The sequence below is a fragment of the Poecile atricapillus genome, chromosome 35 (genome assembly GCF_030490865.1).
Source record: "Poecile atricapillus isolate bPoeAtr1 chromosome 35, bPoeAtr1.hap1, whole genome shotgun sequence".
Taxonomy (NCBI): Eukaryota; Metazoa; Chordata; class Aves; order Passeriformes; family Paridae; genus Poecile; species Poecile atricapillus.
The window spans coordinates 414,626-427,512 of record NC_081283.1 but is presented as its reverse complement, the minus strand read 5'-3'; positions in this window follow the sequence as shown (position 1 = coordinate 427,512).

The following is a 12,887-nucleotide window of genomic DNA, read 5'->3' as shown; positions in this document are numbered from 1 at the left end:
TCGCAGATTACTTAACTCCGTAGCTCTGAGAATGGAACGGCAAGAGGTGTTCCGCTTACGTCATAAAAAGTGCTCCAGAGCATTTAGCAACGGGCACAACGAAACGAATGTCAGTGGGATAGTGACCATTCCCACCTAGTGCTGGCAATGCAGGAGCACTGCTAAAAGGCAAAGGAAGGCGCTTAGCATCCGGCTTGTGCACAAAGCTTTCAGACTGCCAGAGGACCGCAGCTGTGGTAAGCCCGTTTGCTCATTTGACGTTAGATGTCGCCTGCAAGAACTTCACCCGCATCTGGTTTATGCTGCTACCTGTTGTTAGGCGACAAAGAGGACACATGTAGCAAATGCTTTTTCCTGCCTCATTTTGCTAGACCACGCTCTTCTGTGGCTCTTTAGTTCTTTCCAAACCCCTATGTACGTACTGCTGCTTCCATCTGACAAGGAGCACAGCCTTCTGACAGCAGCTTTCAACTTGCCTAAGAAAGAGCTTGGCCATTTAGATGTGTTGCAAATCTGTGTGTGTGTAAGGTGCAGGTGCAAGCTCCTGACAAAGGTGTTCTCTAGGTTCAGTTTCTCCCTGTCAGACACATTGGTAATGTTTTCCTCTGGCATTCACGCCAAGAGTCGCAGATTGTTTAACTGAGGAGCTCTGAGAATGGAACGGCAAGAGGTGTTCCGCTTACGTCATAAAAAGTGCTCCAGAGCGCTTAGCAACGGGCACAACGAAACGAATATCTGTGGGATAGTGACCATTCCCACGTAGTGCTGGCAATGCATGAGCACTTCGAAAAGCAAAGGAAGGCGCTTAGCATCCGGCTTGTGCACAAAGCTTTCAGACTGCCAGAGGACCGCAGCTGTGGTAAGCCCGTTTGCTCATTTGACGTTAGATGTCGCCTGCAAGAACTTCACCCGCATCTGGTTTATGCTGCTACCTGTTGTTAGGCGACAAAGAGGACACATGTAGCAAATGCTTTTTCCTGCCTCATTTTGCTAGACCACGCTCTTCTGTAGCTCTTTATTTCTTGCCAAACTGTTATGTGCGTGCTGCTGCTTCCATCTGACAAGGAGCACAGCCTTCTGACAGCAGCTTTCAACTTGCGTAAGGAAGAGCTTGGACATTTAGATGTGTTGCAAATCTGTGTGTGTGTAATGTGCACATGCAAGCTCCTGACAAAGGTGTTTTCTAGGTCCAGTTTCAATCTGCCAGACACATTGGAAATGTTTTCCTCTGGCATTCACGCCAAGAGTCGCAGATTACTTAACTCCGTAGCTCTGAGAATGGAACGGCAAGAGGTGTTCCGCTTACGTCATAAACAGTGCTCCAGAGCATTTAGCAACGGGCACAACGAAACGTGTCTGCGGGATAGTGACCATTCCCGCCTAGTGCTGGCAATGCACGAGCACTGCCAAAAGGCAAAGAAAGGCGCTTAGCATGCGGCTTGTGCGCAAAGCTTTCAGACTGCCAGAGGACCGCAGCTGTGGTAAGCCCGCTTGCTCATTTGACGTTAGATGTCGCCTGCAAGAACTTCACTCGCATCTCGTTTATGCTGCTACCTGTTGTTAGGAGACAAAAAGGACACATGTAGCAAATGCTTTTTCCTGCCTCATTTTGCTAGACCACGGTCTTCTGTGGCTCTTTAGTTCTTGCCAAACTGCTATGTGCGTGCTGCTGCTTCCATCTGACAAGGAGCACAGCCTTCTGACAGCAGCTTTCAACTTGCCTAAGAAAGAGCTTGGCCATTTAGATGTGATGCAAATCTGTGTGTGTGTAAGGTGCAAGTGCAAGCTCCTGACAAAGGTGTTTTCTAGGTCCAGTTTCAATCTGCCAGACACATTGGAAATGTTTTCCTCTGGCATTCGCACCAAGAGTCGCAGATTACTTAACTGAGGAGCTCTGAGAATGGAACGGCAAGAGGTGTTCCGCTTACGTCATAAAAAGTGCTCCAGAGCGCTTAGCAACGGGCACAACGAAACGAATATCTGTGGGATAGTGACCATTCCCACGTAGTGCTGGCAATGCATGAGCACTTCGAAAAGCAAAGGAAGGCGCTTAGCATCCGGCTTGTGCACAAAGCTTTCAGACTGCCAGAGGACCGCAGCTGTGGTAAGCCCGTTTGCTCATTTGACGTTAGATGTCGCCTGCAAGAACTTCACCCGCATCTGGTTTATGCTGCTACCTGTTGTTAGGCGACAAAGAGGACACATGTAGCAAATGCTTTTTCCTGCCTCATTTTGCTAGACCACTGTCTTCTGTAGCTCTTTATTTCTTGCCAAACTGTTATGTGCGTGCTGCTGCTTCCATCTGACAAGGAGCACAGCCTTCTGACAGCAGCTTTCAACTTGCGTAAGGAAGAGCTTGGACATTTAGATGTGTTGCAAATCTGTGTGTGTGTAATGTGCACATGCAAGCTCCTGACAAAGGTGTTTTCTAGGTCCAGTTTCAATCTGCCAGACACATTGGAAATGTTTTCCTCTGGCATTCACGCCAAGAGTCGCAGATTACTTAACTCCGTAGCTCTGAGAATGGAACGGCAAGAGGTGTTCCGCTTACGTCATAAACAGTGCTCCAGAGCGCTTAGCAACGGGCACAACGAAACGTGTCTGCGGGATAGTGACCATTCCCGCCTAGTGCTGGCAATGCACGAGCACTGCCAAAAGGCAAAGAAAGGCGCTTAGCATGCGGCTTGTGCGCAAAGCTTTCAGACTGCCAGAGGACCGCAGCTGTGGTAAGCCCGCTTGCTCATTTGACGTTAGATGTCGCCTGCAAGAACTTCACTCGCATCTCGTTTATGCTGCTACCTGTTGTTAGGAGACAAAAAGGACACATGTAGCAAATGCTTTTTCCTGCCTCATTTTGCTAGACCACGGTCTTCTGTGGCTCTTTAGTTCTTGCCAAACTGCTATGTGCGTGCTGCTGCTTCCATCTGACAAGGAGCACAGCCTTCTGACAGCAGCTTTCAACTTGCCTAAGAAAGAGCTTGGCCATTTAGATTTGATGCAAATCTGTGTGTGTGTAAGGTGCAAGTGCAAGCTCCTGACAAAGGTGTTTTCTAGGTCCAGTTTCAATCTGCCAGACACATTGGAAATGTTTTCCTCTGGCATTCACGCCAAGAGTCGCAGATTACTTAACTCCGTAGCTCTGAGAATGGAACGGCAAGAGGTGTTCCGCTTACGTCATAAAAAGTGCTCCAGAGCATTTAGCAACGGGCACAACGAAACGAATGTCAGTGGGATAGTGACCATTCCCACCTAGTGCTGGCAATGCAGGAGCACTGCTAAAAGGCAAAGGAAGGCGCTTAGCATCCGGCTTGTGCACAAAGCTTTCAGACTGCCAGAGGACCGCAGCTGTGGTAAGCCCGTTTGCTCATTTGACGTTAGATGTCGCCTGCAAGAACTTCACCCGCATCTGGTTTATGCTGCTACCTGTTGTTAGGCGACAAAGAGGACACATGTAGCAAATGCTTTTTCCTGCCTCATTTTGCTAGACCACGCTCTTCTGTAGCTCTTTATTTCTTGCCAAACAGCTATGTGCGTGCTGCTGCTTCCATCTGACAAGGAGCACAGCCTTCTGACAGCAGCTTTCAACTTGCTTAAGAAAGAGCTTGGCCATTTAGATGTGATGCAAATCTGTGTGTGTAAGGTGCAGGTGCAAGCTCCTGACAAAGGTGTTCCCTAGGTTCAGTTTCTCCCTGTCAGACACATTGGTAATGTTTTCCTCTGGCATTCACGCCAAGAGTCGCAGATTGTTTAACTGAGGAGCTCTGAGAATGGAACGGCAAGAGGTGTTCCGCTTACGTCATAAACAGAGCACCAGAGCGCTTAGCAACGGGCACAACGAAACGGGTGTGCGGGATAGTGACCATTCCCGCCTAGTGCTGGCAATGCACGGGCACTGCCAAAAGGCAAAGGAAGGCACTTAGCATGCGGCTTGTGCGCAAAGCTTTCAGACTGCCAGAGGACCGCAGCTGTGGTAAGCCCGCTTGCTCATTTGACGTTAGATGTCGTCTGCAAGAGCTTCAGCCGCATCTGGTTTATGCTGCTACCTGTTGTAAGGCGACAAAGAGGACACATGTAGCAAATGCTTTTTCCTGCCTCATTTTGCTAGACCACGCTCTTCTGTGGCTCTTAGGTTCTTGCCAAACTGCTGTGTGCGTGCTGCTGCTTCCATCTGACAAGGAGCACAGCCTTCTGACAGCAGCTTTCAACTTGCCTAAGAAAGAGCTTGGCCATTTAGATGTGTTGCAAATCTGTGTGTGTGTAAGGTGCAGGTGTAAGTTCCTGACAAAGGTGTTTTCTAGGTCCAGTTTCAATCTGCCAGACACATTGGAAATGTTTTCCTCTGGCATTCACGCCAAGAGTCGCAGATTACTTAACTGAGGAGCTCTGAGAATGGAACGGCAAGAGGTGTTCCGCTTTCGTCATAAACAGTGCTCCAGAGCGCTTAGCAACGGGCACAACGAAACGTGTCTGCAGGATAGTGACCATTCCCGCCTAGTGCTGGCAATGCACGAGCACTGCCAAAAGGCAAAGAAAGGCGCTTAGCATGCGGCTTGTGCGCAAAGCTTTCAGACTGCCAGAGGACCGCAGCTGTGGTAAGCCCGCTTGCTCATTTGACGTTAGATGTCGCCTGCAAGAACTTCACCCGCATCTGGTTTATGCTGCTACCTGTTGTAGGCGACAACAAGAGCACATGTAGCAAATGCTTTTTCCTGTTTCATTTTGCTAGACCACGCTCTTCTGTGGCTCTTTAGTGCTCGCCAAACTGCTATGTGCGTGCTGTTGCTTCCATCTGACAAGGAGCACAACCTTCTGACAGCAGCTTTCAACTTGTCTAAGAAAGAGCTTGGCCATTTAGATGTGATGCAAATCTGTGTGCGTGTAAGGTGCAGGTGCAAGCTCCTGACAAAGGTGTTCTCCAGGTTCAGTTTTTATATGCCAGACACATTGGAAATGTTTTCCTCTGGCATTCGCACCAAGAGTCGCAGATTACTTAACTGAGGAGCTCTGAGAATGGAACGGCAAGAGGTGTTCCGCTTACGTCGTAAACAGTGCTCCAGAGCGCTTGGCAATGGGCACAACGAAACGTGTCTGTGGGATAGTGACCATTCCCGCCTAGTGCTGGCAATGCACGAGCACTGCCAAAAGGCAAAGGAAGGCGCTTAGCATGCGGCTTGTGCGCAGAGCTTTCAGACTGCCAGAGGACCGCAGCTGTGGTAAGCCCGTTTGCTCATTTGACGTTAGATGTCGCCTGCAAGAACTTCACCCGCATCTGGTTTATGCTGCTACCTGTTGTTAGGCGACAAAGAGGACACATGTAGCAAATGCTTTTTCCTGCCTCATTTTGCTAGACCACTGTCTTCTGTAGCTCTTTAGTTCTTGCCAAACTGCTATGTGCGTGCTGCTGCTTCCATCTGACAAGGAGCACAGCCTTCTGACAGCAGCTTTCAACTTGCCTAAGGAAGAGCTTGGCCATTTAGATGTGATGCAAATCTGTGTGTGTGGAAGGTGCAGGTGCAAGCTGCTGACAAAGGTGTTTTCTAGGTCCAGTTTCAATCTGCCAGACACATTGGAAATGTTTTCCTCTGGCATTCACGCCAAGAGTCGCAGATTACTTAACTGAGGAGCTCTGAGAATGGAACGGCAAGAGGTGTTCCGCTTTCGTCATAAACAGTGCTCCAGAGCGCTTAGCAACGGGCACAACGAAACGTGTCTGCGGGATAGTGACCATTCCCGCCTAGTGCTGGCAATGCACGAGCACTGCCAAAAGGCAAAGAAAGGCGCTTAGCATGCGGCTTGTGCACAAAGCTTTCAGACTGCGAGAGGACCGCAGCTGTGGTAAGCCCGCTTGCTCATTTGACGTTAGATGTCGCCTGCAAGAACTTCACCCCCATCTGGTTTATGCTGCTACCTGTTGTTAGGCGACAACAAGAGCACATGTAGCAAATGCTTTTTCCTGTTTCATTTTGCTAGACCACGCTCTTCTGTGGCTCTTTAGTGCTCGCCAAACTGCTATGTGCGTGCTGTTGCTTCCATCTGACAAGGAGCACAACCTTCTGACAGCAGCTTTCAACTTGTCTAAGAAAGAGCTTGGCCATTTAGATGTGATGCAAATCTGTGTGCGTGTAAGGTGCAGGTGCAAGCTCCTGACAAAGGTGTTCTCCAGGTTCAGTTTTTATATGCCAGACACATTGGAAATGTTTTCCTCTGGCATTCGCACCAAGAGTCGCAGATTACTTAACTGAGGAGCTCTGAGAATGGAACGGCAAGAGGTGTTCCGCTTACGTCATAAACAGTGCTCCAGAGCGCTTGGCAATGGGCACAACGAAACGTGTCTGTGGGATAGTGACCATTCCCGCCTAGTGCTGGCAATGCACGAGCACTGCCAAAAGGCAAAGGAAGGCGCTTAGCATGCGGCTTGTGCGCAGAGCTTTCAGACTGCCAGAGGACCGCAGCTGTGGTAAGCCCGTTTGCTCATTTGACGTTAGATGTCGCCTGCAAGAACTTCACCCGCATCTGGTTTATGCTGCTACCTGTTGTTAGGCGACAAAGAGGACACATGTAGCAAATGCTTTTTCCTGCCTCATTTTGCTAGACCACTGTCTTCTGTAGCTCTTTAGTTCTTGCCAAACTGCTATGTGCGTGCTGCTGCTTCCATCTGACAAGGAGCACAGCCTTCTGACAGCAGCTTTCAACTTGCCTAAGAAAGAGCTTGGCCATTTAGATGTGTTGCAAATCTGTGTGTCTGTAAGGTGCAGGTGCAAGTTCCTGACAAAGGTGTTTTCTAGGTCCAGTTTCAATCTGCCAGACACATTGGAAATGTTTTCCTCTGGCATTCACGCCAAGAGTCGCAGATTACTTAACTCCGTAGCTCTGAGAATGGAACGGCAAGAGGTGTTCCGCTTACGTCATAAAAAGTGCTCCAGAGCATTTAGCAACGCGCACAACGAAACGAATGTCAGTGGGATAGTGACCATTCCCACCTAGTGCTGGCAATGCAGGAGCACTGCTAAAAGGCAAAGGAAGGCGCTTAGCATCCGGCTTGTGCACAAAGCTTTCAGACTGCCAGAGGACCGCAGCTGTGGTAAGCCCGTTTGCTCATTTGACGTTAGATGTCGCCTGCAAGAACTTCACCCGCATCTGGTTTATGCTGCTACCTGTTGTTAGGCGACAAAGAGGACACATGTAGCAAATGCTTTTTCCTGCCTCATTTTGCTAGACCACGCTCTTCTGTAGCTCTTTATTTCTTGCCAAACTGTTATGTGCGTGCTGCTGCTTCCATCTGACAAGGAGCACAGCCTTCTGACAGCAGCTTTCAACTTGCGTAAGGAAGAGCTTGGACATTTAGATGTGTTGCAAATCTGTGTGTGTGTAATGTGCACATGCAAGCTCCTGACAAAGGTGTTTTCTAGGTCCAGTTTCAATCTGCCAGACACATTGGAAATGTTTTCCTCTGGCATTCACGCCAAGAGTCGCAGATTACTTAACTCCGTAGCTCTGAGAATGGAACGGCAAGAGGTGTTCCGCTTACGTCATAAACAGTGCTCCAGAGCATTTAGCAACGGGCACAACGAAACGTGTCTGCGGGATGGTGACCATTCCCGCCTAGTGCTGGCAATGCACGAGCACTGCCAAAAGGCAAAGAAAGGCGCTTAGCATGCGGCTTGTGCGCAAAGCTTTCAGACTGCCAGAGGACCGCAGCTGTGGTAAGCCCGCTTGCTCATTTGACGTTAGATGTCGCCTGCAAGAACTTCACTCGCATCTCGTTTATGCTGCTACCTGTTGTTAGGAGACAAAAAGGACACATGTAGCAAATGCTTTTTCCTGCCTCATTTTGCTAGACCACGGTCTTCTGTGGCTCTTTAGTTCTTGCCAAACTGCTATGTGCGTGCTGCTGCTTCCATCTGACAAGGAGCACAGCCTTCTGACAGCAGCTTTCAACTTGCCTAAGAAAGAGCTTGGCCATTTAGATGTGTTGCAAATCTGTGTGTGTGTAAGGTGCAGGTGTAAGTTCCTGACAAAGGTGTTTTCTAGGTCCAGTTTCAATCTGCCAGACACATTGGAAATGTTTTCCTCTGGCATTCGCACCAAGAGTCGCAGATTACTTAACTGAGGAGCTCTGAGAATGGAACGGCAAGAGGTGTTCCGCTTACGTCATAAAAAGTGCTCCAGAGCGCTTAGCAACGGGCACAACGAAACGAATATCTGTGGGATAGTGACCATTCCCACGTAGTGCTGGCAATGCATGAGCACTTCGAAAAGCAAAGGAAGGCGCTTAGCATCCGGCTTGTGCACAAAGCTTTCAGACTGCCAGAGGACCGCAGCTGTGGTAAGCCCGTTTGCTCATTTGACGTTAGATGTCGCCTGCAAGAACTTCACCCGCATCTGGTTTATGCTGCTACCTGTTGTTAGGCGACAAAGAGGACACATGTAGCAAATGCTTTTTCCTGCCTCATTTTGCTAGACCACTGTCTTCTGTAGCTCTTTATTTCTTGCCAAACTGTTATGTGCGTGCTGCTGCTTCCATCTGACAAGGAGCACAGCCTTCTGACAGCAGCTTTCAACTTGCGTAAGGAAGAGCTTGGACATTTAGATGTGTTGCAAATCTGTGTGTGTGTAATGTGCACATGCAAGCTCCTGACAAAGGTGTTTTCTAGGTCCAGTTTCAATCTGCCAGACACATTGGAAATGTTTTCCTCTGGCATTCACGCCAAGAGTCGCAGATTACTTAACTCCGTAGCTCTGAGAATGGAACGGCAAGAGGTGTTCCGCTTACGTCATAAACAGTGCTCCAGAGCGCTTAGCAACGGGCACAACGAAACGTGTCTGCGGGATAGTGACCATTCCCGCCTAGTGCTGGCAATGCACGAGCACTGCCAAAAGGCAAAGAAAGGCGCTTAGCATGCGGCTTGTGCGCAAAGCTTTCAGACTGCCAGAGGACCGCAGCTGTGGTAAGCCCGCTTGCTCATTTGACGTTAGATGTCGCCTGCAAGAACTTCACTCGCATCTCGTTTATGCTGCTACCTGTTGTTAGGAGACAAAAAGGACACATGTAGCAAATGCTTTTTCCTGCCTCATTTTGCTAGACCACGGTCTTCTGTGGCTCTTTAGTTCTTGCCAAACTGCTATGTGCGTGCTGCTGCTTCCATCTGACAAGGAGCACAGCCTTCTGACAGCAGCTTTCAACTTGCCTAAGAAAGAGCTTGGCCATTTAGATTTGATGCAAATCTGTGTGTGTGTAAGGTGCAAGTGCAAGCTCCTGACAAAGGTGTTTTCTAGGTCCAGTTTCAATCTGCCAGACACATTGGAAATGTTTTCCTCTGGCATTCACGCCAAGAGTCGCAGATTACTTAACTCCGTAGCTCTGAGAATGGAACGGCAAGAGGTGTTCCGCTTACGTCATAAAAAGTGCTCCAGAGCATTTAGCAACGGGCACAACGAAACGAATGTCAGTGGGATAGTGACCATTCCCACCTAGTGCTGGCAATGCAGGAGCACTGCTAAAAGGCAAAGGAAGGCGCTTAGCATCCGGCTTGTGCACAAAGCTTTCAGACTGCCAGAGGACCGCAGCTGTGGTAAGCCCGTTTGCTCATTTGACGTTAGATGTCGCCTGCAAGAACTTCACCCGCATCTGGTTTATGCTGCTACCTGTTGTTAGGCGACAAAGAGGACACATGTAGCAAATGCTTTTTCCTGCCTCATTTTGCTAGACCACGCTCTTCTGTAGCTCTTTATTTCTTGCCAAACAGCTATGTGCGTGCTGCTGCTTCCATCTGACAAGGAGCACAGCCTTCTGACAGCAGCTTTCAACTTGCTTAAGAAAGAGCTTGGCCATTTAGATGTGATGCAAATCTGTGTGTGTAAGGTGCAGGTGCAAGCTCCTGACAAAGGTGTTCCCTAGGTTCAGTTTCTCCCTGTCAGACACATTGGTAATGTTTTCCTCTGGCATTCACGCCAAGAGTCGCAGATTGTTTAACTGAGGAGCTCTGAGAATGGAACGGCAAGAGGTGTTCCGCTTACGTCATAAACAGAGCACCAGAGCGCTTAGCAACGGGCACAACGAAACGGGTGTGCGGGATAGTGACCATTCCCGCCTAGTGCTGGCAATGCACGGGCACTGCCAAAAGGCAAAGGAAGGCGCTTAGCATGCGGCTTGTGCGCAAAGCTTTCAGACTGCCAGAGGACCGCAGCTGTGGTAAGCCCGCTTGCTCATTTGACGTTAGATGTCGTCTGCAAGAGCTTCAGCCGCATCTGGTTTATGCTGCTACCTGTTGTAAGGCGACAAAGAGGACACATGTAGCAAATGCTTTTTCCTGCCTCATTTTGCTAGACCACGCTCTTCTGTGGCTCTTAGGTTCTTGCCAAACTGCTGTGTGCGTGCTGCTGCTTCCATCTGACAAGGAGCACAGCCTTCTGACAGCAGCTTTCAACTTGCCTAAGAAAGAGCTTGGCCATTTAGATGTGTTGCAAATCTGTGTGTGTGTAAGGTGCAGGTGTAAGTTCCTGACAAAGGTGTTTTCTAGGTCCAGTTTCAATCTGCCAGACACATTGGAAATGTTTTCCTCTGGCATTCACGCCAAGAGTCGCAGATTACTTAACTGAGGAGCTCTGAGAATGGAACGGCAAGAGGTGTTCCGCTTTCGTCATAAACAGTGCTCCAGAGCGCTTAGCAACGGGCACAACGAAACGTGTCTGCAGGATAGTGACCATTCCCGCCTAGTGCTGGCAATGCACGAGCACTGCCAAAAGGCAAAGAAAGGCGCTTAGCATGCGGCTTGTGCGCAAAGCTTTCAGACTGCCAGAGGACCGCAGCTGTGGTAAGCCGGCTTGCTCATTTGACGTTAGATGTCGCCTGCAAGAACTTCACCCGCATCTGGTTTATGCTGCTACCTGTTGTAGGCGACAACAAGAGCACATGTAGCAAATGCTTTTTCCTGTTTCATTTTGCTAGACCACGCTCTTCTGTGGCTCTTTAGTGCTCGCCAAACTGCTATGTGCGTGCTGTTGCTTCCATCTGACAAGGAGCACAACCTTCTGACAGCAGCTTTCAACTTGTCTAAGAAAGAGCTTGGCCATTTAGATGTGATGCAAATCTGTGTGCGTGTAAGGTGCAGGTGCAAGCTCCTGACAAAGGTGTTCTCCAGGTTCAGTTTTTATATGCCAGACACATTGGAAATGTTTTCCTCTGGCATTCGCACCAAGAGTCGCAGATTACTTAACTGAGGAGCTCTGAGAATGGAACGGCAAGAGGTGTTCCGCTTACGTCGTAAACAGTGCTCCAGAGCGCTTGGCAATGGGCACAACGAAACGTGTCTGTGGGATAGTGACCATTCCCGCCTAGTGCTGGCAATGCACGAGCACTGCCAAAAGGCAAAGGAAGGCGCTTAGCATGCGGCTTGTGCGCAGAGCTTTCAGACTGCCAGAGGACCGCAGCTGTGGTAAGCCCGTTTGCTCATTTGACGTTAGATGTCGCCTGCAAGAACTTCACCCGCATCTGGTTTATGCTGCTACCTGTTGTTAGGCGACAAAGAGGACACATGTAGCAAATGCTTTTTCCTGCCTCATTTTGCTAGACCACTGTCTTCTGTAGCTCTTTAGTTCTTGCCAAACTGCTATGTGCGTGCTGCTGCTTCCATCTGACAAGGAGCACAGCCTTCTGACAGCAGCTTTCAACTTGCCTAAGGAAGAGCTTGGCCATTTAGATGTGATGCAAATCTGTGTGTGTGGAAGGTGCAGGTGCAAGCTGCTGACAAAGGTGTTTTCTAGGTCCAGTTTCAATCTGCCAGACACATTGGAAATGTTTTCCTCTGGCATTCACGCCAAGAGTCGCAGATTACTTAACTGAGGAGCTCTGAGAATGGAACGGCAAGAGGTGTTCCGCTTTCGTCATAAACAGTGCTCCAGAGCGCTTAGCAACGGGCACAACGAAACGTGTCTGCGGGATAGTGACCATTCCCGCCTAGTGCTGGCAATGCACGAGCACTGCCAAAAGGCAAAGAAAGGCGCTTAGCATGCGGCTTGTGCACAAAGCTTTCAGACTGCGAGAGGACCGCAGCTGTGGTAAGCCCGCTTGCTCATTTGACGTTAGATGTCGCCTGCAAGAACTTCACCCCCATCTGGTTTATGCTGCTACCTGTTGTTAGGCGACAACAAGAGCACATGTAGCAAATGCTTTTTCCTGTTTCATTTTGCTAGACCACGCTCTTCTGTGGCTCTTTAGTGCTCGCCAAGCTGCTATGTGCGTGCTGTTGCTTCCATCTGACAAGGAGCACAACCTTCTGACAGCAGCTTTCAACTTGTCTAAGAAAGAGCTTGGCCATTTAGATGTGATGCAAATCTGTGTGCGTGTAAGGTGCAGGTGCAAGCTCCTGACAAAGGTGTTCTCCAGGTTCAGTTTTTATATGCCAGACACATTGGAAATGTTTTCCTCTGGCATTCGCACCAAGAGTCGCAGATTACTTAACTGAGGAGCTCTGAGAATGGAACGGCAAGAGGTGTTCCGCTTACGTCATAAACAGTGCTCCAGAGCGCTTGGCAATGGGCACAACGAAACGTGTCTGTGGGATAGTGACCATTCCCGCCTAGTGCTGGCAATGCACGAGCACTGCCAAAAGGCAAAGGAAGGCGCTTAGCATGCGGCTTGTGCGCAGAGCTTTCAGACTGCCAGAGGACCGCAGCTGTGGTAAGCCCGTTTGCTCATTTGACGTTAGATGTCGCCTGCAAGAACTTCACCCGCATCTGGTTTATGCTGCTACCTGTTGTTAGGCGACAAAGAGGACACATGTAGCAAATGCTTTTTCCTGCCTCATTTTGCTAGACCACTGTCTTCTGTAGCTCTTTAGTTCTTGCCAAACTGCTATGTGCGTGCTGCTGCTTCCATCTGACAAGGA